This window comes from Trichosurus vulpecula, chromosome 4, assembly GCF_011100635.1.
Source record: "Trichosurus vulpecula isolate mTriVul1 chromosome 4, mTriVul1.pri, whole genome shotgun sequence".
Lineage (NCBI taxonomy): Eukaryota > Metazoa > Chordata > Mammalia > Diprotodontia > Phalangeridae > Trichosurus > Trichosurus vulpecula.
The window spans coordinates 269714960-269738808 of record NC_050576.1 but is presented as its reverse complement, the minus strand read 5'-3'; positions in this window follow the sequence as shown (position 1 = coordinate 269738808).

The following is a 23849-nucleotide window of genomic DNA, read 5'->3' as shown; positions in this document are numbered from 1 at the left end:
AAGCAAAATAGTCCCTGCCTTTAAGGAGCTCCAAGTCTAATGGGAGGGACAACATGCAAAGCACTATGAACAAACAAGCCACACACAGGATAAATTGGAGAGAGTCAACAAAGGGCAAGATGTTGCAGGAGGTGGGATTTTATTTGGGTTTTGAAATTAAAGAAGATGGGGGTAACTCTTGGCTCTGTCACTGGCTAGCTATCTGACTTTTACTAGGTCATTTGCCTACACCGAGACTTCCTCCTCCATAAACTGAGGGGCCTGAAGGCTCTCCAAAGTCTCTGCCAGCTCTAAATTTTAACCAGGGAAGTGCTGGAGCCAGCTCTTACCGGCAAGCCCAATTGTTAAATTTTCAGTGACCATTTATACCTCAAACAGCAGTAAACACTATCGATCCAAGCTCAACTTGTTTTGTTAGTTGTCTAGATTTGAGAAAGTGATTAAGAAAAGCTAATGCAGAGAAAAACATTTGGCCAAAAGTGTTTTGTACATTCAATTTTTTTTTCATAGAACTGGTTGTTAAATGTTTACCAGCATGCCACTGCCTATGGCCAGAGATTGGTGCGGCAGTAAATATAAAGGAAATTTTAAAAAATTCTAGTGAAGGGTACGATAAACAGAGTCATAAATTGAAGCCGAAAGAAAATGGGATGTGCCTAATCTTTAGTCAAAGCCCAAAAAGAGAGCCATGTTCTCTCCAGACAGAGCTATATCCCTCAGGGCAACGGCTGGCAAGAGATTCCTAGATTGGATGCAAAACAGGTCTGAGCCACTATGGTAATTCCCGTGGACTAGTAATTCGTGGACAAGCTGAGTTCTGAAAAGGTGGTGTGCTGGAGTGAATGGAGCTCAGGACTCAGCTTCCCATCCTACTTCTAATTAACTAGTCATGGGACCACGGGCAAATCACTAACCTCTCTCAGCCTCAGTTTCCTCGTCACTAAAATCCGTATAATAATATTGGTATCACCTACCTCATAGACTGAAAGCGAGGTTCAAATGAAAAGATGTATCTAAAGAATTTTGATAATAATTATAACAATAGCAATAACAATAAGTAGCATTCATATGGTGTTTTTAATTGTTCACAACTGCATTTGGGATTTTCTTGGCAAAGATACTGGAGTAATTTGCCATGTCCTTCTCCAGTTCATTTGACAGATGAGGAAACTGAGGCAAACAGGGTTAAGTGATTTGCCCAGGTCACACAGCTAGTAAGTGTCTAAGGCTGGATTTGAACTCAGGTCCTCCCGATCCCAGGGCCAGCATCTATCCACTGAGCCACCCCAGTGCAGAACTGTTTTCTTTTATTATCACTGTGTAATTGACACACACCCCAAACTCCTCCTCTGGAAATATAAGCCCTTGTTGGTCTTTTATACCACAGCAACTCACAGCTTACTATATATTTTTTTAATTGTGAAAATTCTCCCTATCCTCCAAGTTCCCTAACTATTGTAGCTAAATATAAATTTAGATTAACTAATAAGTTTGTTCATTTCATAGGACCAATCCATCAACAAGAGTTTATTATGTACCATGTGCCAGGCTCTGTGCCAGGTTTTACGGATAGTAGTACAAAGAATGACACAATCCATGCTTTAAAGAGGCTTTTACATTCTAAAGAGGGAGACAAGGACATAGTCATCTATTTATTTATTTATATGCACACACACACACACACACACACACACATACATATGTTCTTGCTAATTGTGCATTAACCTTGGTTCTTAGTTCCTTTTTATCCATAGAATCAGCTGAGCAAAGAGCATCTAGACCCGTTAAGCTTTGTCAGCACATCTAAAAATGCTAAGCGAGATAAAGAATGGCAGAAAGGCTTACGGCAATAAGATGATAACTTGGGCAACAGTAGAGAGGTCAATACAATGATTTTCAGCAAATGTACTACTAAGGCCCTAAGTTTTAATTGGCCTAAATAATGCTGAGTGACAAAATTTTAAGAGGCTGGCATCCATTGCCCTGAACACTTAGAAAGTGCATTTGTCGTGAGAACTAGCTGATTATTTAAGATCTTATGTACTGGTAACAGAGCACAGACTCAGGCCCTTTCCTCCAGGAACACTTACAAATAATTATAGCTCTAGTAATCAATATTTATTGGGTGTTCACTAGATGAATGGTCAAAAAATCCATGAACTCTTAGTCTCAGGGAGGTAAGGAAGCATGCAGTTCTGTACTCAGTGTGCCAGAGGATCCTAAAAAAGAAAAATCAATTCTAACTAAAATGTTTTATAATTATAGTGAAATTATAATCATTTTGCCCGCTGTGTGACAAATCTTTGATTTTTGAATACCTAAACAAAACTAATGATTAACCTTGGCACCCATTGATGGTTCAAAGATACTAATCAGAAAATAACAAAGAAGTCATTGGGTGACAGATTCTACCTTTATCATTAATTGGAAGGCTGGGACAACCAATCAGGTACAAATTTATAGGTAAGGTATAAAGAACTGTTTCAGGTACAAACCCATGAAGCTCAAAAGGCTGGGGGGAGTTTTAAAACCCTTAAAATTAACAGTAAGAGTCTTGAAAAGGTAGAAATGTTTTCTAGATGGAAAAAAATTAAGGAATAGTGCAAATGAACAAGACAGATGAATAATAATTGTGAAATTTGCTAAGCATGTTTTCTCTGAAATGACAAATACAGAGTGGCAATAAATTTCAACCCAAGAATACAGAATGTTTTTTCAAGCCCGTAGAAGAATCAAGATAATTTGCTTTTTCTCTCTAAGAAACCTTGACATCCTTGCCCCACTTATATCCGTCTAGGCTTACAACGAACAAAGCAGGGGGCACTCAAGTGGAACAGAGACTTGGTCGCTGTTGCAAACATGCTACAGGGCACTTATTTATGTACAATATTAAAAATAACTTGTGAATAATTAAGCCGTTGTCAAAATAAATGAACAAAGCACGTGAATCAAAGTCCTTGAATTTAATAATGTTCCTTTCATTTATTAATTTACCAGCAAATTTGGTTCATCTCCAAACTGAAAATAAATGAAGTTCTTAAGGGATCTTTAAACCTTTTAGAGCTTAGGCAGAGCTGTCCTATGCCAGTCTCACAAAATGGTTTTTGAGGTCTTTATAAAACAAAGACCTGGAGGGAACACCCAGTTGGGAATTTCTTAGGTGCCTCAGAGCGGGACCTGATTTCTATCACTCCCTGGGAGGTAGTGTGGGACACTTGAAAGAATGTTAGCTTTGGACCAGAGGATTTGAGTTCTAATTCTGGCTCTAACACACTACAAGTGACCTTGGGCAAGTCATTTACCCTCTCTCTAGACCTCAGTTCTTCATCTATAAGATAAGGTAATTATAGTAGATGAAATCTCTTAGGCACTTTCCAGGTAAAAATGCAATCAATAATTCTACTGTTACATCCCTTCTTGGGTATACTACTCCCCCAACTCAAACTCACAGGTTGGGTGTCCCAGGGGATGTCTATCTCAGGTGCACACTCCTAAAACTATGGGTCCTCACTCCTAAAACTATAGTTTTCACAAGCCCCTACCAGTATGCTTCTCTTTAACAGTCAGCCAGTTGAAATAATCAGCTTAAAGTAAACTGCACTTAGGAAGGAAATAAGCATTTATTAAGCATGTGCCAGGTACTGTGCTAAGGGTTTTACAAATATTATCTCATTTTGTCAAATCTTATTTGATTTGTTTCATTTATCAAAATGGCAACACATGAAAAAATAGTAACAAACCATTCCCCCCATAAATCTGCGATACTCTGTCCCACAAATACACACAGTATCAATGGCCATTCTGTACATGAGCTTAGACAACACGTGTTGCCAAAGTAACTCAAGCCTCCGATGTTTCAGGGTCCCTATCTCTTTTCCCTTCTTGTGGTATTCTCAGGCTCACCGAGATGCAGCATCTCTGCTGGGCATGTCACCCATCTAGGCTCCTTGAGTTTGCTCTTCTCCATGACTCAAACTTTTGACTACCTCGGCTAATTCTCTCTTAACTAGACTATCTGAGCCTGCCCTTGCTTAGGTTCGGCATCTTCTGTGAAGCCATTTACTCTACTGCCAGGCACCATTGATGATGGGAATGGAATGGGCAAGAGAGAAATCAGCTCCCCTCCTCCACTGGGCTCTGGAGGAGACCCAATAAATCCAAGGGCAATGCCTTCTTGAGAGCGAGTCTTCTCTATTGCAAGGGATGACTTCCTTGACTGACAGAGCTTCAGCCTTGCCTTGCTTCTTAGAGAGTGTCTGAAGAGTTTCCCTAGCTTTAAAAGGGGTGTGGCTGATCCTTTGAGCATCTAATAGCTAGGGACCGTATAATCTCCCTAAAAAGATGAAGTTTCTTCATAATACTGTGTCGGGCACTTACTAGCTGTATGACTCTAGGCAAAAGCACTTAACTTCTCTTAACATCAGTTTGCTCATCTGTAAAATGGGAATACTAATAGTATTTATCTCCTAGAGTTATTTTTTAAAATAGCATTTTATTTTTCCCCAGTTATATGTCAATAAAATTTTTGGCATTTGTTTTTTACAACATTTTGAGTTTCAAATTTTTCTCCTTCCCTCCCTCCCCTTCCTTCTTCCAAAAATGGTAGGCAGTTTGACATAGTTTGTATATGTGCTATCATGTAAAAAATCCACATTAGTCACAGTTGTGAAAGAAGAAACAGATTAAAAGGGGAAAAAAACAGTGAAAAAAAATGCTCTGATCTGCATTCAGAGTCCATCAGTTCTTTATTTGGATATAGAGAACATTTTCTTTTGTGAGTCCTTTGTACTTATCTTGATTATGTTGCAGAGAAGAGCTGAGTCATTCATAATTGGTCATCATGCAACGTTGCTGATACTGTGTACAATGTTTTCCTGATTCTGCTCATTTCACTTTGCATCAGTTCATACAAGTCTTTCTAGGTTTTTCTGAAATCTGCCTGTCCATCATTTCTTATTGCACAATAGTATTCCATTACATTCACAGCTTGTTCAGCCTTTCCCCAATTGATGGTTATCTCCTCAATTTCCAATATTTTGCCACCATGAAAAGGGCTGCCATAAATATTTTTGCATATGTAGGTCCTTTTCCCTTTTTATGATCTCTTTGGGATACAGACCTAGTATGGTATTGCTGAATCAAAAGGTATGCACAGTTTGGTTGCCCTTTGGGCATACTTCCAAATTGCTCTCCAGAATGGTTGATCAGTTCACAACTCCACCAATACTGCATCAGTGTCCCCATTTTCCCACATCCTCTCCAACATTTATCACTTTCCTTTTTTTGTCATATTAGCCAATCTGATAGGTGTGAGGTGTTACTATTGAATTTCTCTAATCAAAAGTGATTTAGAACACTTTTTCATATGTCTATAGAGAGCTTTGATTTCTTCATCTGAAAACTGCCTGTTCATATCCTTTGACCATTTATAAATTAGGGAATGGTTTGTATTTTTGTAAATTTTGACTCAGTTGTCTATATATCTGACAAATGAGGACTTTCTCAGAGACAAGCTGTAAAGATTGTTTCCCAGCTATCTGCTTTCCTTTAATTTTGGTTGCATTGATTTTATTTGTACAAAATCTTTTTTAATTTAATATAATCCAAATTATATATTCTACATTTTGTAATGGTCTCTCTTTTGTTTGGTCATGAATTCTTTCCCTCCCCATAGGTCTGACAAGTAGACTGCTCCTTGCTCTTCTAATTTGCTTATGGTGTCACCTTTTATGTCTAAATCATGCCTAAGGTCTGTCATATTTAACCTAATATTCTATTTACCTCTTTAGCTTCCTTCCTTTTATTTTTTGGTTGGATTTATCAAGTTCTGAGAGGGGACAGGTGAGGTCCTCCACTAGTATAGTTCTTCTATCTATTTCTTTCTGTAACTCACTTAACTTCTCCTTTAAAAATCTGGATGTTATATCACTGGGTGCATATATATTTAGTATTGATATTGTTTCATTGTCTATGGTATACTAGAGTTATTGTAAGGATGAAATTAGATGATAAATGAAAAAGTGCTCTGCAAAACTTAAAGCATTACAAAAGTGCTAATTATCATTATTAATGTATTAATGAATATTAAGTATTAATGTTAATTAATATTAAGTATTAATTAAGGCTTAAGTATTAATGAAGTATAAACACTTCTCTATGACCTCAGCATCTCATTGTCTTTGTTACCTGACACTCACATTCTATAAATTCATCAAGTGGCCTGGAGCTGGGGGTGCGGGGTCAGCATGCAGAAGAAGGGGAAACTCAGTTGATTGGAGTCCCTAGTCATTATGAAATATTTATTTAGCATCTTCTCTGTACAAGACACTGTGCTAAACACTGAAAGGTTTACAAAGAGATATAACAAGGTGTAAGCAACAAGCAGTTTATGATTCAATTGAAGAAGCAAAACATATATTCACTCAAAATGTTAATAGTAGAAAGCAGTACATTAGTGCTATTTTATTTCCAGTTGGGGTGGTCAGAAAAGGCTGCAGTGAGGAAATGTGATTCAAATAGGACAGTGGTTCCTAAGATTTTTTTTGTTTCAAGAACCCCTTTCAACAATAAAAATAAATATGTTGTGAATCCCCAAGGTAATTTAATACACTACTCATAATATTCATTAAGTGCTTATAATAGCTACAATGATTATTTTTGCCCCCAAAACCTCCAAATTAAAATGTAGATTATATTATCATAATTATCAAATAAAAATGTTATTTTACTTATGAAAATTCTATAAAGTTTAAAACACCAATTATTAATCATAAATATTTCATGTGGGGCATTCTATAAAAAAATGTTAAGTAATCTAGCAAGAGCGCATATGTTTACTATTAGCTGTAAGACTTTATATTAAGTTTCTTTATTTTACAAATTTTGTTGACTATAAATAACATTTTCAATAAAACATTACAACTGAGATGTTAAACATAATTTTATATTTAAAATAATATAATCTATAGAAACTTAATTTCAATATTGGACATTTTTATTTGAACAAAGATTTACATTATAAGACAAATGCGATCTTAAATCTAGCTCTGCATCGAGTTTATTTCTGTATTTTGATTTAAAACAAGAATAAAGTAAAAATGAACATACAACTATGTGGTAGAAAATGGAAAATTTTACAAGCTCTCTTGCTGGGAGACATATGATAAATGTAAAGTTCAATTGCATATATTGCTTCATTTTCAATGTATACACCAACCATTTGAAGGAAGGAATTTCTTTAGACATGATATTCTTCTCTTCTACCACTGGCACACAACTGGCTACAATCTCATAGAAACTCTACTGAACTGATCAGCCAGCTCTGCTGACCAGTTGATTTGAACACTCAAGGAGATAGAAGAATATTAACATAAGCAGAGGATAAATTTAAAGCCTTAATAGTCCAATGAGAAGCAATATGAATTTTACTTCTGCAAAATTTTTGTGATGGTCCATGATGATTTCAAGATCACTGGAAACGAACATGCCCATTGATCATGGTTTTCAAGCAGCCAGACTTTTGCACTGTGAGAATAGTCACAATTATAAGGGGGGGGGGGGGGGGGGGGTGCGGAAAAGAAATGAAGGTACTCAAATGTCTCTAATCATCCTTTAGAAATCTGTTTGTGCTAGAATATCAAATCCTTGGGACAACTTTGTAAACAATTTGATGACAGGTTGAGAAATTGCAAAAACACATTGCGTGTAGTCAGAAGCAGTCAACATTTAATGTAATAGCTGCATGGAGAGCAAAGTCATTGTCTGCATGATCATGACCGTTTCAAATCACTGCAGAAATAAACCTATAAAGTTTTGAATATGTGTGTGCTTGTTGTCACAGAGGAATAATATATTTGTGACGTAATTTGGCATTTATTTACTGCTTAAGGTACCACTAAAGAATTTTTAATGTGAACCCCTTGGACCATTGTCACGAACCCACAAGGAGTTCACAAAGCATTTAATGAGAATCACTGATGTAGGGCCGTAAAAGATGGCTAGGATTTGAAAATGTGAAGAGAAAGAAAAGCAGTTTAGGTGGTAGAGGAGACAATATGTAAACAAAGATATAGAAACACAAAAGCACAAGATTTCGTGAAAGGACGTTTGCTTCAAATGGAAATCTTTGCAGTCAGACACTGCAGATTTGAAATCTGGCTCTGCCACTTCCTGTTTTGCATAACCTTAGGTAACTCACTAGATTCTCTTACCCTCAGTATCCTCATCTGTAAAAAGAGGGGTTGGGGGTTCAATTAGATAGTCTCTATGGTTCCTTCCAGCTCTGGAAATATGATCTTGCAATCCTATATAGAAGGGAAATGGGAAAATAATTTGGGTCCAGATTGTTGAAAGACCTTCAATGCCAGACTAAGAAGTTTGGACTTTACCTGGATTTTATCTTTAATAGGGTTCCATTAGCAGTGTCCGAGCAGTGAAGTCACATGACAGAAACAGTCTTTTAGGAGGATTTGTTCGATTGCACGGAAATGATGGAAATGGAGAGGTTAGTTAGGAGACTGCAGCCATAGTCCAGATGGGACAGGATAAGGGACTGAACTTGTGAGGGAACTCAGGCGGTGGGAATGAAAAGGAAAGGACAGATTCAACAGCTAGCCAACTTGTTCGCTAATTAGATGAAAAGGGCCAGGGTGAAAGATGCCTCTTAGATTTTGACCTGGGGTACCTTGAAGAGTGATACCGTTAATAAAATTAACAAAGGCAGAAGACATCGCTGGCTACGCTGGGAGTCAAGGAATTCACTCATATGACGTGGTTTCAAAAACTTTTAGGGGATCGGAATTTCACTGAAACGCATACCTTAAGGACCTCGCCTCATGCGAGCACTCTACATCTAGGCTAAATTCTATAAGGAATTCCCAGAGGAAGAAGTTCCCTCTATCAATGCTAGCAACTTCTCTGCAGTTTGTCATCTTAGTGAGTTGCCTAGCGTACCCAAAAGTTAGATGATTTGCCCAGGTTCCCACAGCTGTGTCAGGGACAGGATCTGGACCCAAGACTTCCTGGCCTCAAAGCCAACTCTATTCACAACACAACTCTGCCTCTCAAAGGGAAATAAGATGCATGCTTCCCTTCAAGTCCTACTCTGATGCTTCATCATGGCATGATTCTCAAAGACTCTACCAATGGAATGCCGGGTGTGGCAGCTCCTACCCAGCTTGAGAGGGTTAGAGAATGAACCTAGTGATAGATTGGATGCTTATGACCAGCCTAGCTAAGTTCCAAGAGGGCCATCGTGATGTTGGCTACAGTGTTATCAATTTGAGGCACCTAAAAACTCTCAAAGACTGTCTGGTAAGTTGTAGAAAGGATGTGATTAGCATCAGTGTAGGGAAATACCTTCCCCCCCCCATATTAAAGAAATCACTGATGTTTGAAGTATTTAAATCAAATGGTGGTCATCTACCTTATTCTTAATGAGTCCAAGATCTGATTCAATAATCAATTGTCACGTTTACTCACCCTACCACTAAAAATGGTCTTGGCTTTATTGAATGAGCTCACAACATTGGTTAACTCTAACAAGGGTGGGAATATGAACTATACCTATTATTTTATTAGTACAGGGCAGATTTTATTATTAGTGATGGATCTCCTCTACCAAAGTGGGTTGGCACTCACCTTGCAACTTATCATGTTAGAGAGTTGCCCACAGCACTGAGAGGTTCCATGACTTACCCTAGGGTCATAAGCAGCCAGGCTATGTCAGAGTCTGAACTTGAACCCACATCCTCCTGACTCTAAGGTCTGCTCTCTATCCATTATACCATTGTCCTTCTCACTAGATAATCCCAGCTCTACTAAGCAATCTGTAATGAAATATTTAAAGCAAATCCAAGTTTCCTAAGTCTCACCTACTGGTGGCATATTGTTTAGTTCTCTTTGTGACATGGAGCAACCTATTTTACCGATTCTAATTTTAAAGTATTAGCTTAAGAAATTTTTGCAAAAAAAGAATCTGCACTAACAGAAATGCAAGCTATTCTGTTGACCCAGTAAAACGAGGAGACCATATATATGCTTTAGAATCAGTAACAGTCTCTAGAAGGCAATTGAGATAATCACTGAATTATTGCAATCTTTCCGAGGTATATTTTTATCTCTGTTGATCTCCCCCCCGCCAATTCCACTGGGACAGTGACTGTATAATAACAACAGTACAAGGTTAGAGGACTCTGATCTTCAGTTGCTAAGCAACCAGCAGCCTTGAATCAGATGAAGGACAAAGAGTGCACAGTATGATAATGCCACCCGCATTTCAATAGAGAGTTAAAAGTTTTAGAAATATTAATATTGTTCCATCCAAATACAAGCATGCAAATGAGGACTTCACAAGAGAAATCATCAGTGCAATCTCCATCATGCCCTGTATCTGACATGGAGACCAAAGACTGACTACATGAAACAGATCATTACGACAAACTGAAATAAGATGGCAGCAGAATTTAATAAGGATGAGGGCCATTGTTCCAGGCACAGAACGATGATGCACAAAGAGCTGGAATCTGTCATTACTGCTAAGCAGAAATAGATAATCTGTTTTGCCTTGCTACACTCAGCAAAAGCCCCACATTCTACAATGGGCCCTTTTCTATTGGTCTTAAGGAAAAGTCAATCTATGCGTTTCTGGCTTGTTTATGATCATCGAAATATGTCTGGAGAAACACTGGCTCCCCCAAGAAACCTCAGGGCCTTTTTTATGTGTGCTTTGATATTTGAATCAAGAAACCTTGTGTCCCCAAAGATGGTCAAGTCAACTAATTCCCCTTAGGGTGGATCAACAGAGATAAAAATCTATGGAGAGGACCACTGGGGTAGATAACATGTGGAAATTTGACAGCATGCATGTTCCTCCATCTTCTAGTCTCTGGACCATGGTTTTGAGTCAGAGGAACAAGGCATCCCAATCCATTTCAACTCTTCGGGATTTTGGAGACTTTATTACAGGCACATTTTAACTTACACAGGAAAAAGCTGAGAACAATGATAAGAAAAAACAAAGAATGCAACTAGACAGGGAGTTAAACTTCTGGTGCAGTGATGCTCAGGTTTTGGTTGGAGAAGAAAGGTAATCAACAATGGGCCTATGACCCTTCAGAGCTGGCACATCCCCAGCTCTCATCATTCCAAGGCAATATGTGCAATGTCTAGACCCTCCATCCTCCATATCTGGGCAGTTCAATGACATAAGGGCAATGGATGGTATGGGAGAGGGGTTTCTCACCTGAGTATCTATGATTAGTTTCTGACCTCTGCTCTCACAGGCACAAAGATGGCAGGAATTAGCTTGCAATGCCCTGCTCTAGAAGCATGGAAGATGGAAATTTCTAGCATAGAAGAATCCAGGCATAAGGATTCTAGAAAAAGGGCAAGGTGGAGAAGTACCAAGCAAGAGAAGGGGCTATGTCCAGAGCAGAAGCAGCCTTCGACAAGCGAACTTTATGGATCTTAGGGAGGTTTGTTGGCTTTTTTCTAGGGGACTACGCTAAGTTTGAAGCCCAGCTCTACCACCGACCTTGGGCAAGCTTAATTCTGGCTTGTTGGTATGTTAGAGTAGGGATTTCTTTGTTGTATGGTTGTATGGCTAGATGACTGATAAAGTCCCTTCTAACCCTCAAACTTGGTGATTCTGTGAAGTGACAACTTCTCCAGGCCTCGACAAATATTCCCTTAAGTACTTCCATCTATGATCCTGTAGAACTAGTTTGGGGCCAGAGTCCTGGCCCTAGGATTCCTTGGATTGATTTTACTTAATCCTACCCACATTTTTGCTACCCAGTAATAAATAATCCATCCTCACCCATGAAACTCATATTTCTCTGCCCAAGAGGCAGTGGCAACCTAGGAAGGGGAGTGAAAAAGGCAGGGGGAGAGAGAGGGGAGGAGACAAAGGCTGGCAGTGGCTTGGCAAGCAGGCTATGGAAGGAACAGTTAGTTCCAAGTGGAATTGGCATTAGCAAGCAGAGGTTAGAAGAGGGACCCCAGGAAGCAGCACATATCAGTGGAAAGAACATTGGAGTTGGAGTCACAGCATCTAGGGTCAAAGACGGGAACTGGACCAGAAGATTTCTGAGGTCCCTTCAAACTCTGTAGAGCTACAATCCCATAATCTAAGTTGGAATTTCAGCCATGCCACTTATTACCTGTGTGACTTTGGAGATGTCATTTAACCCATTCTGAAGTTCTTTCCTCAACTCTAAAATGAGGAGGTTGGAGTAGATAACCTCTAAGGTCCCATTCAGACATAAATCTATGGTCCTGTGACCTGTGACCCAATGGCAGGGATATGAGGAATACAGATAATCAGAAATTCATCACGTACATCGACAGAGGGGAAAATTTTGAAGGAAGAAAAGTGTGTATTCTTCCCTCTTCTTGGCATCTCCTAGGCTTAGCTATAGACATCTAGGGTCCCTTTTCCCCTACTGAGGAAGCCAACTTGGACCTGTCCTTTACAGCAATTTCATATACCCAACCATGCTCATTCTCCAGCCCCAACCCAACTTATCCTACACAATTTACCTTATAGGAGAGGCAGCCTAGATGGAGTATAAAGAACACTGTCTATACGATTGAACCCCTGGGGCTGGCTCTGCTACTTATTAGCTCTGTGATCTTCTGAAGGGTCAGGGGGAGGGGGATCCTTCACTACTTAGTATCCTTATGAATAAATAAAAAGAATTCCTACTTATCTCACAGGGTTGTTGTAAGTACCACCTGAGATACTGCATTGAGTCTAGCCTCTGTGATCCTCAGTCTGTGTGGCCCTGAGCAAGTGACTTTACTTTTTCTGGGTCTCTCTTTTTTTTTTCATTTATAAAATTAAAAGATTGAAGCAGATGGCCCCTAAGGTCTCTTCCAACTCCAAATCTCTGATCCAATGCTTACTTTGCAAAGGCAAAATAATATGTAAATGTCAGCTGTTCTTATTATCCTTATAAATCTGATAAACTAACTCGTAATAATGGATTCAGATTGACTACTGTGTTCTTCCTGGTCATCTGGACATTACTGAGGCCTTCGGGGAACAATACTTTAACCCAAAGGAGTGAAAGCAATGGTGGGCATCTCAATCTCTCTAGGAGTTGGTGGGGAGAGCTGTCTGTGGAGAAGCAGGGTCTCACAGTTTCATTTAATTAACAAAGCCACATGACACTGGCCTTACTGGTCCTTGAACAAGATACACCATCTCCTGACTTCAGGCATTTTCAGGGAAGTCCCATAGGCTCAGTATTCTCTCCATTCCAATCTCTGTCCCCTGACTTCCCTGGCTTCTTTCAAATCTCAGCTAAAATCCCACCTTCTAAAATAAGGTCTTCCTGAACTCCCTTAATTCTAGTGCCTTCCCTCTGTTGATTATCCCCAATTTATCACTGTTTGTACATAATTCTTTGCATGCTATCTGCCCACTAGATTATAAGCTTCTTGAGAGCAGGGACTATCTTGTGTCTTTCTTTGTACCCCCAGCACTTGGCACAGTGCCTGGCACATAGTGGGGGCTTAATATATGTTGACTGACTAGATAGCTCCCCCTGCAAAAACTAAAGACTTTAAGGCATGTCAACATTGCATATCAAAGCCATATCAATATTACAATGTTTTAGTAAGTAGCAGTCATCCAAGGTGTTGGCTTGGACCCAGAGGCCATCTTACCCAAGACCATAAATCTGCCACGGGCACTGCTCCAAACCCATTTCCAACTGGACTAGAAACTGATCACCGGCCGAAGTCAGCTCCCACTCTTGTCAGCCAGCCATTATCTGCTCTTCCTTTCTCTCACTCCTTCTCAGGGATTAAAGTGGCTGGTAAATAGCCAGGATGCTGCTATTCAGAGACCACGGCATTGTCCTCCATGGTGTTTTTATTGCTCACACAAATGTAATTCCACCTGTCAGAAAGTTCATTAGCTGAGAATCACATAGTAGGTGCTACGTAATTGCTTTCGCTTGATTGGACCTCTCCAAGTGAACACACTGGAGCCAGCAGTCATTTTTCCTGATTCATTTTGCTGTCACAATTTCACTGCCAAGGCCATGGTAAAATGCACCAATCTATTTCTCCCTGAAACAGAGCGCTAACCTGACCACACAGACCTGGCCCAAGGCCACTGCTGAAATCCCCTGATCAAAACTTCCCTACAAACCATCAACCTTGACAAGTGCCTGAGTATTTCCCTGAAGCCCTGATCTTGATTCTCACACTCCAATTCGTCCACAGCCATCTACATCCAAGGGAATCAGAGCCATCAGTTCAGAGCATCCTGTGGGTGGGCTTCTCCCTTCCTGTCTAATTTGTGAGGGTTACCTGGGAAACCCAGGAGCTTCCTTAGGCACTGACCTCAAGACTTGAGAGATAAAATAGCATGTGACATTGTGAGGATCTTCTGAGCTGCATACAAATGACCACTTGCTAGTCTGATAGTCATCTTTCCCGAGACAGAGCTGCTGCTAACAAGAACAGTAATTCATAACTTATCTGTTGGCTTCTTGATAGATGACATTAAAATTTGATTTTTGGTGCTGCAGGTATAAGGGATTGAAAAAGATCAGAGCCAGATTGTGGATCCTAATTCAATCTGTCACCATGATAGGCTGTAGAAGTGATTCATGTCCTCAAGGAATCCAAAATTTGATCATGGATGAATTATAAGAAATGGGGGGGGTGAGGGGAAGGGAGAGCTATTTACTTTGCCATATGGAAGATGGCTGAAGGTTGAGTAACATCTTATTACTACTTGTTCAGCAGGGCTTTCTAGAAGAGGTAGGCTTGGAAATGCGTGCCCAAGGCATAGAACTACACCAAGTTTCAGAAAGACTGGTCGCAAAGGCAAGAAAGGGAACTCAAATGAGCAGGAGGCGTCTTGCTTGGTAGGCATACAAGGTCAGAAAGGTGAATGTAGGTGGGGAAAGGAAGAAGGTTAAGGCAGAGGTTCTTAACCTTTTTTGTTTCATAGACTCCTCAGAATAATGGTTTTAAATACCTAAAATAAAATATACAGTATTATAAAGGGAACTAAATATATTGAAATAAAGTTATCAAAATATTTTTAAAACCAGTTCATGGAGCCCAGATTAAGGAGCCCTAGTTGAGGTAATTTTCCATACTTCAATAATTCAAAGACATGTAATTTCCCCAGTACAGGCTGGCCCTCCTCCACTGATGCAGATCTAACCAGTGTTAGGCATTGAGACACTGTCCTAGACTCTGGATCAAAGAGAGAATGACAGACTAGCCAACCCAGGGACAGATCCAAGCTTTCAACCCTCATGTGCCTGCAGTCAGCATTAGCAAACTGGATTTCTAGTAGAAATAGATAATTTTATGACAGATTGAAATGGTCAGACTTTCATCACTGCAAATGCAAAATTCACATAGATTCTTGTGGGTGAGAAATAGTCATGGTAAAGCAAAAAAAAAAGTATCAAGAGGCCTGAGTTCTAATCCTGCCTTTACCATTAACTAGCTATGTGACAATGGGTAATTCATTTCATCTCCTTAGGTGTGTTTCTTCTTCTTTCAGTTTAGGGGATCGGCCCCCTTAAATATTCAATTCAAATATTCAATTCCTCATTCAACGGGAAAATATGTTCCATCATAATCTGTTTGTGAGAGCTGGCCCATCCTAAGAAACATTAGACATGAAACTTGAAAGAGAACAGAAGGAAAATGAAAATTTGTGTTAGTATTTCTATATACTGATCTAGTATCATCACCAATTACAGTGTAACCAACCTGGATGGACGCTAAAAGCTCAATATCCACTGTGCCATTAAAGAGAGTAGAAATAGACCCTTCGAAGGTGAAGTAAAGAAGGTCATGTAGACCAGACCAGTTACATACAGAAGAAAAATATATTGGAGGTGGCATAGTTTGGAAAAAGATGACGAATTAATTTTTAGGACTTTTGAAAGAGAGAAGGATATTAAATAACTGGAAAAATGTCACATGGTATTATTAAAATAAAAGGGTGATTGAGAAGACATTCCTAATTATGACCCATATGCATATTTTTCACCACTATGAAATCTATATTGAAATCAACAATACGTGTATTAAGCACCAATGAAAACACGAGAGAGGAACAAGTGGGCTTTGGATAGAGCCCTAGACCTAAAATCAGGAAGACTTGAGCTCGAATCCAGCCTCAGACACTTACCAGCTATGTAACTCTAGGCAAATCTATTAACCTTGTTTGCTTCCATTTCTTCATCTATAAACTGGAGACAGTAATAGCATCTACTTCCCAAGATTGCTGTGAGAATAAAATGAGAAAATATTTATAAAGTGAAAAAAAAGATTAGGGGATTGGCCCCAGTGATCTCTAAAATCCCTTCAAGGTTAAAACCTCATTACTTCACAAGACCCTTCCAGCTCAGTTTCCTATAGTTCAAAGATCATGTCACTGTAAAAAATGAGGTCATCTAGGCACAACCCATTCCCTGGACCCAAGGCATGCTGTGTCTACAGTTTGAATTTATTATCACAATGCTGCTATCTTTTATTTTTGTCACTAAGACCAGGGCTCTAAAAAGTGGTGTGTGTGGGTGTGTGTGTGTGTTCAAATTACTGGCCCATTTTTCCCACCAAATATCCTTACCACTTAAAGGTTATAGATTTCAACTGAACCCTTGACAAAGTAAATAATACTATATACGCTAGGTGGTACAGTGGAGAGAGTGCCAGACCTAAAGTCAGGACCTAAGTCAAATCCAACCTGAGATACTTACTAGCTGTGTGACTCTGACCAAGTCACTTAACCCTGTTTGCCTCAGTTTCCTCATCTGTGAAAATGAGCTGGAGGAGGAAATGACAAACCACTCCAGCACCTCTGCCAAGAAAACTCCAAATGGGGTCACAGAGAGTCAAACATGACTGAAATGACTGAAGAGCAACAACATAGGATCATAGATTTAGAAATGGAAAGGACCCCCAAAAAGTCAATCAGTCTGACTCCCTTATTTGAAAGATGAGAAAACTAAGGTGACCAAGGTCACATAGGCAGTAAGTGGCAGAGCTGGGATCTGAACCCATGTCCTCTGTCTACACTATGCTTAATGGGATTGGGCCCTAATTCACAATTGATTTTCTTAAACAGAAGGTGGTAGCAACCTACCACACACCTAGGTGGAAGAGTACACTTATCTGTCTGTGGGCTAACACTGTGGCTTTGTGTAAGAGCAAAAGTATTAAATCTATTGCAGACAGAAAGATATTCAAATGTGTTTTATTCATCATTATCTATTAGTGGTCAAAAATAGATTTCACGCTTAGGGATGTTCTTATACAATTGATACAATTGATAAATTTATTTTAAAACAATGTACTGAGTTCACAAATGTTGACAAATCTATAAATAGAGGCTCTGGGTACATACAGTGACTACTTAATGCTGAAGTACAGTACCTGCAGAACAGGGACATTTTGAAAAGATTACTAGAATGAATGAATAGACATTTATCAAGCACTTACTGAGTGCATAGCACTAGGCTAAGTGCTAGTGTTACAAATGCAAAAGTAAGGCAGTCCCTTCTCTGAGGAATCTTGCATTCTTCAGGGGAAGACAATACATATAGGAGGTTTTTGTTGCAAGACACATAGAAGGAAGGGCCCAATGGGCACTAGAGTGTAGCCAAAAAGAGGTAGTAATACATCTTCTTTAATACAGGGCACATAAACAAACTGTGTCTATTGATTTGCCCATGCCAAGGACTGTGATGAGAAGAACTTTCTTGACCAAGTCTTCCTTCAGGATTGGCGCTGAGGAAGTGGATGCTGGAACACCAGCAGAGGTAGCTGCCAGATCACATGCCCATGAGGTTGCTCCCTTGGACTGTGGCTCCAGGGGCCTGGCTGGCAGCCAGGTTGGCGGTCTGCGTTGGCAGTGGCAGTTGGTGGTGGTGGTAATGGTGATACTCGGCCCTTTCTCCACAAAGGTTGCTCCGCTCAATACTGGCTGTGGATTAAGGACTGGAAGCAGTCCAGGTAGCACGTCACAACTTGGGCTCTGGGTCATAGGCTACCAACATTTTAAGTTGCATGGTAGGTGCTAATCTGTATGTATAAAGGGAGTTTCCTCATCAGAAGTTCCCTGTACCCATGAAATCAAAGCTCCCATCAAACTCCATCCCAAAATTTAATACTGAAGAGTTATTATACCCAACTGGTTTCCAAGAAATGAAAGAAAACAGAAATATTGATTGGTATAACCATTTGGAAGAAATATCACAGCCTATCACTGACACGGAGCATGTCTTCTAAAGAATACAGATGGCATATATATAAAGTATACAGACAGCCACTGGAGGTAGAGTCAGGAAAAGGAGTGAAAATCTTGCCTCCTTCAGTTATTATTTGCGTGACCGTGGGCAAGTCATTTGCCCATCAACAGAGCTAGTGTCTTCAATCTGTAAAATGGAGATGAGAAAAATAGCCCCTACCTTAGCAGGTTGTGATGAGGATCAAATGAGATAACATTGTGTAAAATGTTTGGCAAACCTTGAAGTACTACCCAAACATGAGCTATTTTTAGACAGTCTTTCTGAATAAACCCAACTGCGCTCCCAGAGGTGTGAGACAACTTCAAACTTCCCCATGTCAGGAGTTGTGGTCTCCCTAGTCCTGCCTCACTTACCTTTGAATCCAACCGTGCAATCAAAATCTTCTTTTCAATTATCTTAGCAGGGGACTCTTCTGATCTCAATGAGCTGCCTAAGGTTAAGTGTTAATGCAGCCAGACCTCCCTTTTCTTATCTTTTCTCCAATCCAACCTAAAACTCATAAGCAGAAAATGTAGTTTCTCTTTGTCCTCACTGGGCAGCCTTAAGGACCTAACTCAAATACCACTCCCTTTGAGAGGTGTTCCTGATCCAGTCACAAAATTATTTTTCCTTTCTCAACTCTTGTATAACACTTTGCCCCTGTCCCATGCTCTTAATATATTCTTCTTCGAAATGTAGTTATTGAGTACTAAGGCATATTTTGGTATTGAATCCCCTCCTTCCCAAAATGGAAGCTCTCTGAAGGTAAGAGCCATTCCTTTGTCGCTTTGATCATCTCCAGTGTCCCCACAATATTTTAAACCTAGTAGGTACTTGAAAAGCTGAGAAGTCAAAGGGGAGAAAGAAAACGAAGAGCTATGGAGGAGAAGAAGGGGGGCAGGGATTGGGCTAAAGAAAGGCAGTGGGAAAGAAAAGAGGGGAAGGAAGAAAGGGAAAGATGGATCTCATGAAGGGAAAGCTTGGGCAGGAGCTAGGAATATAAGTGGCCTCACGTTCAACATACAATCTTATTTCCACATATCAAGGATCCTTGATTTTATTAGTATGGGCACCACCACCACATGGCCAACCATGATAAATACCACCCCTCCACCCAATCCTTGTGAATTGCTGAGGGAAGAAAAAAATACCATCACCTAGTGGCCAACTTCCTCCTGTGCTATACATATGCTTGTTTACGTTGTCTTCCTCATAAGAATGGAAGCTCTTTGAGGGCAGGAACTGTTTCACTTCTGTCTTTGTGTCTCCAGTGCCTGGCACATAGTAAGTGCTAATAAATGCTTTCTGATTAATTGAAAGGTATATTTTTTTCCATCCAGCAGCAGGAATTTTAAAACCTACAACCTTTGCAAGATGTAATTTTGGTAATTATAATTGAAGGTTGAAAATTATTTTCCTTTAGTGGGCTCCTTACTCTCCGAATGTTTACAAGTAAATCTCCCAGATGATCAACCACAAGGTTCTTTTCCATTCTCGAATATCAACTAAGCAGTCAACCATGGAGCCAACTAACTCTAGTAATTTCCCTAAAGTAACATAGGCAAGACAAGTATGCGCAGTGTTTATTAATCATTTGTCAAGTTCTACAGAAAATCATGCAAGGAGCGGGAATTAGAAGACAAAACCCAATTGTTTTTTTTTAATTTATTGCCACATTGATGTGTTTCTGGAAACACATATACCCACACATGCACATACACAAAACCTTTGTTTTCTAAGCAACCCTTTGGGGGAAAAAAATCTGCGAATACAAGAGAGCAATAAATCCAAATCTTTAGTCTTGAGGATTACATTTGTGTACTGCTGCTTAACAAAATAATTCACCAGCATTACAATTCTGGGTCTTATTACATATCTTAATTTACCAAATTGAGGCTAAAGTCTCTTATCGCCTGAAATTCTACTTCGCTCTCAAGATAAAGTTCAAAAGACAAATGAGATTCAGCCCTTTTGTCTCTGGTTGAAATTCAGCATAAGGTGAAAGAATCTTCCAAGATCCCTTATCACCTGGGCAGCAGCTCCACAGAAATGTGAGATCCTGCTGGGAGAGGTTCTGGGGGCAGCAAGCTGAATTACCCCCTCTATCAAGCATTTCAGTCCTGTTTATGGTTCCGGGAAGGAGCAGACACTAATTCAGCCGGAAAAGAGGGGGATGTTACCGGGGCTACTGGCTGGGAGCCAGATGGAAGGGAAGATAGGGAGAAAGGAAGAAGGTAAAGTATTATAAGCTGGAACCCACAGAAAAGGAATCTCCATAGCTTTCTCTTTCATCCCAGATCCCAGAAGAAAGGCTAGAATGAGGGCAAGCAGCTCAGGCTTTGCAAATCCTCCACCCCGAAGTTTCCTCAAACAACAACCCTGGTTGAGAGAAGCAAGTCCTTCTCCCCAGAGTAGCTGGCCCTCTGTCACTAACATTTATCAAGTCCCTTTACAGCCCTCTCTCCCTGGTAGGAATGAGGTTCAGGGGCAGCTAAGTGGCACAGTGAGTCAGGAGGACCTGAGTTCAAATTTGACCTCAGACACTTAACACACTTACTAGCTGTGTGACCTTGGGCAAGTCACTTAAACCCAATTGCCCTGCTTTCCCCCCTCAAAAAAAAAGAATGAGGCCCACAGATAGCCCATTTGGTAGCATTTGGTGGAAAGAGGTCTGAGATTGGAATTATAAAGAGCTGATTACAAATCCAGCCTTAGATGCTTAGTAGTTGTGTGACACTGGACAAGTCACTTCACCTCTGTTGTCTCAGTTTTCTCAACTGTAAAATGGGGATGATAACAGCACCTAACGAGGATCAAATAAAATAATATTCGTAAAACACTTAGCACAATGCCTGGCACATAGTAGGTTACTTAAGAACTGCTTCTTTCCTTCCTTCCTTCTATGTGCAACCCAGCCTGTTCCCAAAGGGTCTGGACCTAGAAGCCTCTCCTCTTTAGGAGCAACTCCAGTCTGTAAAAGCCCTTCAGCCTCATTGGAACACCCTGGCTCTTTGACTAGAGTAAGTCTGGAACCCAGGATGAGTTCAGTCTCTTCCCTCACTACTTCCTCCCACCTGCCACATCCCTTCAACTGTTTTTGCCAATGGTGCAAAAAATTCCTAGTCATTCCTTTATCTATCAGCATGTGTAGAGGGATTTTTCATGACGAGAGTTCCCTATATCAGTGAAATCAAGTCAGGACAAAAAAAATGTATAATCCCCAACCCTTTTAAAATCGTTTCAGCCTTTCAAGGCAACTCTTTTGATGCCTATTTGTTGGTGAAGGAATGTTGCATCACACGAAACACTTGTTAAACTATCTATGAGAGTTCTAAAAGGAACAAGAATCAGTTAAACCTGGCAACCATGTAAGGTCTTAAACTGACCAGTCCTCTGAGAGCCGGCTCAAGATGCCCACTCACTCCATGCCCCCGGGGCTTGGCACTGCTGAGAGGGATCGGTGTTCTTGAGGCTGCACTCCCCGGTGAAGTCCCGTGTTCCTGTGTGGGGTTTCTCCCTCATCTACCTAGAGCTAAAGGTACAACTGCCCTCGGGAGTCTGTGTCCAGAATGTGAATTTAAATGATTGCAAAACCTCATTCAAGTGTGAAATGACATAAAGAGAGACAGTCTACGCCCAGGGCCAAGGTCATAGATGAAGAGCAGACCTGGGCCTCACGGGCCAGTTAATTCAACTTCCTCGTGTTACAATAAGGAAGCTGAGACCCAAAGAGCTTAACTGGCTTATCCACCATCCCCTTGACAGTAAGCATCCAAGGTAAGATTTGAGCTCTGGACCTCTAACTGCAGAGCTAGTACTCAATTTCCTCTGACACATTCAGCCTCCCTAAGTATTAGCCATAGGACTTGGAGAAAGTCACCTTTCCACCCTCAACTTCAGCTTTCTCTCTCCTCTTCCAAAGAAAGGTAATACCATCTGACCTTCACTCTGTACCCTTAGGATTACAAGGAAGAAAGGTCCAGGTGCCTCATAGTTTGGAGAATAGGTGATCAGAGGGGAATTCCATTTTAGGTAAGGGGGACAGAGGGACAGCTGATGGTGCCTGGAATCATGAAGTCCTGAGTTCAAATCTGAATACAGACACTAGCCGTGTGATCCTGAACAAGTCACTTAACCTCTATTTGTCTGTTTCCTCAATTGTAAATTTGGGATAATAATAGCACCTACCTCACTGTCAAGGCTGTCTTGAGGATGTAATGAGATAACATTTGTAAAAGTGTTCAGCATGGCACCTGACACATAGTAGGCACTTATATAAATCCCTTGCCTTCCTCGAAGGAAGGAGGTGTTGTATAATTCAGAAGCAGGGTCATATCAGCAATCACAAGACTCCAAGAACACGAGTCTGGAGCTTAGGATGGACTGTTTGGCACCAGGCAAGGGCCGAGGTGCTGAGTTAGACAAAAAGCTATCTCAATTTGCCACATTCACCAGGTCCACAGTTGGACCTTGCTTTTATCTCTGGCTGTGTGCATCTTGGCCCACCCTCCACTTGCTTTTGTGTTTCTTCTCCCTAAAGTCTCTTTAGCTGGAAAGCTCATTACTTGTTCTCCATGGCAACAGCCAAATCCCAGTGGTGATGGTCCAAGTCACTGTGAGGATCCAAGCCAATGTATGTGCAGGCACTCTGAAATCTGCCAAACCCCACTCACATGGAAAAGACTGGTTTTTATCAATTGCATAAACATTGGTTCTTTTTTTAAATCCCAAATCACAGGTACAGTAAGAAATCACTTGGACTCTTCCAATCACACAGAAATTACCTATATTTTTTTTAAAGTTCTTATACTGGCTTTTTAATTGAATTACCAAAATTTAACTATGGCAAGCAAGAATAAAAATTACCATTCTTCAGAATTATTCTCTAGTTTTGATTCATTTCTGTAAGGATTAAAATGTGAAAAACTTTTTATCACAAAAGAAATCATTCTTGAATACAGTGGAAAGGTACTTCCTGTTATGGTGAGAATAGTATCAATTTGGTTTCAGTCCTGTCTGATTCGCCATGACCCCATTTGGGGTTTTGCTGGAGTAGTTCACCATTTCCTTCTCCAGGTCCTTTTACAGATGAGGAAACTGAGGCAAACAGGGTTAAGTGACTTGCCCAGGGTCACACAGCTAGTAAGTGTCTGAGGCCAGATTTGAACTCAGGAAGATGAGTCTTCCTTACTCCAGCACTGAGTAAGGAATCCACTGAGCCACTGAGCCACCTAGCTACCCTGACAGAATCAATAACTCAGTACAACTGCTTATGCTAGAATTGAAAGCAATTAATTTTGATGAGGCAATGGAGCATAGTTCCATTAGAAAGACCAGGGTTCAAATCCCAAGCATGACACTTAACTATGTATCCACAGGCAAGTAGTTTAAACTCCCTGAGCCTCTGGTAACTCACAAAGACTTCTATAATAATCTATGATATCCATGGGTTGCTCTCTGCACAGGGAAAGGGAGTTGTCACGATGAGAAAAATCAGTCTTTGACTTCTTGCTGTATAGTGAGCTCATTGTTAAATACTGGCATGTCCTGTCCATGACCAGTTTCCTAGTTCAA